This window comes from Aulonocara sp. 'chitande type north' Nkhata Bay, linkage group LG16 (genome assembly GCF_057382095.1).
Source record: "Aulonocara sp. 'chitande type north' Nkhata Bay isolate Kocher_YH1m ecotype deep benthic linkage group LG16, A_spYH_male_GT1.1, whole genome shotgun sequence".
NCBI classification, from domain to species: Eukaryota; Metazoa; Chordata; class Actinopteri; order Cichliformes; family Cichlidae; genus Aulonocara; species Aulonocara sp. 'chitande type north' Nkhata Bay.
This window is the reverse complement of record NC_141359.1, coordinates 18,604,763-18,607,336: the sequence shown is the minus strand read 5'-3', so window position 1 is coordinate 18,607,336 and position 2,574 is coordinate 18,604,763.

Here is a 2,574-nt window from a genome sequence, read left to right as displayed (position 1 = left end):
GACAAAGAGACAAAAGAATGCTGTGAAAACCCAGAATGATGGTTGAGCAAAGCAGAGGGAAAGAAGTAAACAGTTTGGTCATTTAGCTGCACAGCTGTGGCAGTGTGTGTGTAGCTGTGTTGCTGTGGTTTGTGCATAGGGTTTGTTTGAATGAGGACTTTTGCAGCTTGACTCTAGGAGGTGTTAATTTTACAAGGTGTGCTTTGTGATAAAAGCTGCATTTAGGGAGCCGAGGAGCTGCAAATGTCTTTGCCTTTCGCCCAGAAACCACAACCAACACCAGGGCAGTTACCAAGATTGAGTGCAAGGGTACTGCTGCCATCAAGTATGAATCTGCAGCTGGTTTGCGGTGAAGAGAGGAAGGCAGTGTGGTTTGTCAAGCAATTTCAGTGGGGATTAAACTGTTTTTGTCAGACAGCCTGTATCATAAAGGCTAAGTGAATATTGTGTGCACTAAACTTTCCCCGCTGTGGTTTCCTGAAACATGCCGTCTTGTCCTCTGACCTCCACCACAGTCTAGGAGGTGACTGAGTGGTCTCAGGTCGCTGAGCCTGTATGTTTCCAAAGGGAGGAAAAAGGTCAGTAGGAGCAAACAGACAGGGGAAGACATCGAGGAAAGAAACGCGACTGATGCTGAAGAACAGACATGTCTCTGTGCAGACACAGAGAGAAAGGGAGACAGTGAGAAAAGTCTGTCAGACAGTGTAGACAGACAGATGTCAGAGACAGATGTGTCTGAAGGCGTGAGGGTGGGAGACAGTGCTAATATTTCCATCTCAGTGTAAAGCAAAGGAAGACTGAACGTGTGTCTGTGTAAGAATGTGCCACACCGCTTAGTTGTGTAGACTTGGCTGCCTCATCCATCAGCCGCAATCGCTGTGTGTACATAACAGAGTAGTCGATCAGCTCTGACTTGTTGTGGTCATCTGTGTAATTCTTTCCAATTGTTTTGTATTGAAACTGATGATGCAGACTTCTATATTAATTATATTTAAGAGCACTATTTGTCCTCACATCGCTTCCTAACTGCTTCTCTATTACTGACAAAAACTGATCATCTTACATTATTAATTATTATTATTACTTTTTTATTATTTGATTTTTCTCATCAATCAGTCAATACGTCTGAAGGTAAACTCCAGATGTAAGGTCATTTAGACCCACTGCAGTTTAGTGGCATCCTGCCTTTTTCTTTACATATTTGTCTACAGGGATTTGTGCAGCTGTTGTAACTTTAATGAGATTCCAGTGATTGCCACTTGTATGACCTGCACTAGCCCACACCTCAATGTGCGCCAGGTGTGGGTTGACTAAGCAAAACCTACATGTTACACTCATATGATGACCACGAGTCCTTTCTTTTTTTGTCCCACCCCTGATGAATTTACTGTGTTTCGCTTGTGTAAAATGTCAAGAAGATGGACATCTGGAAGTATTTAAGGAAGAGGATTCACACTCAACAGACAGATACTAATTCAAATACCTACATGACAGATGGGCGTACAAGGTAGACTACTTCTGCCTGCTTATTTTTAGAAGTGCCTGAGCAGCAGCTCATGCTGAGAGCCCAGTGGTGTGTGACGAGCCACATATGAGCTTGGCAGCAGATGCTGAACAAACAGGGTTGTTAAAGCAGACATTTGTAACTCCTTGTCTCCAAAGGCTGACGTCTCATTTTACGTAATGCTCAATGAAGATTAATTATCCAACTATAGGAGCCAGGTTGATAGAATATAATCCTCATTCTGTAACACCTGAGAAATCCTGAGAGAAATTTCAACAAATGTGTTTGGATAAGCTTTTGTTATAGTTAATGACACAGCTTTAGAGAAATAAATCTCTTTTAACGCTGTCCTGAGCTAACTGTTTGTGGTGTTTTACTAAATAACTCAATGACAAACTGTGTGAAAGATTTTGATTATTGCTGATTCGCTGCTATCTTCAGTGCACCCTACTCTCACTCTCACTGTGACACCACAGATAGAGTCCATCCTCCCATGATCCTGGAGTGGAAGAGGATGGATGGATGGATGGATGGATGGATGGATGGATGGATGGATGGATGGATGGATGGATGGATGGATGTTTTACTATTTTGAAAATAGGGTTATCAAATCAGAGATGGATCTGATCAAGAAAAGAAGAGCTCAAACAGTAGAATATTGTGAATCACTTTAGCCACACCCTAAAACACACCCTGATTTATCATCTACTTTTTTATAAATGGAAACATAATTCACAAAATTAACATCATGCTGTATTAATTAAGACTTCAAACCAGTAATTGAGACCATTAAGTTATCTGGAAAGTAGTTACTTTGGACATATATTAAGTGAGCATTACAGTTATTCTCTCATAAGCTTATATGCAGTCTCACTTTTTATGGTCAAAGAAGTCACCCCCTGCTGGCCATGAGAAAGAATGCAAGATGAAAGCACTTGTGCGTGGCTTTCATTACCTAGATTCAGAGACTGTTTCCATCTCATAAAATATACAAGATGAAGTTTGTGTCTAGCTCCATAACCAGCTTACATTTTAAAATTTGGTTTGTGATGAAGTTGTGACATTCATGA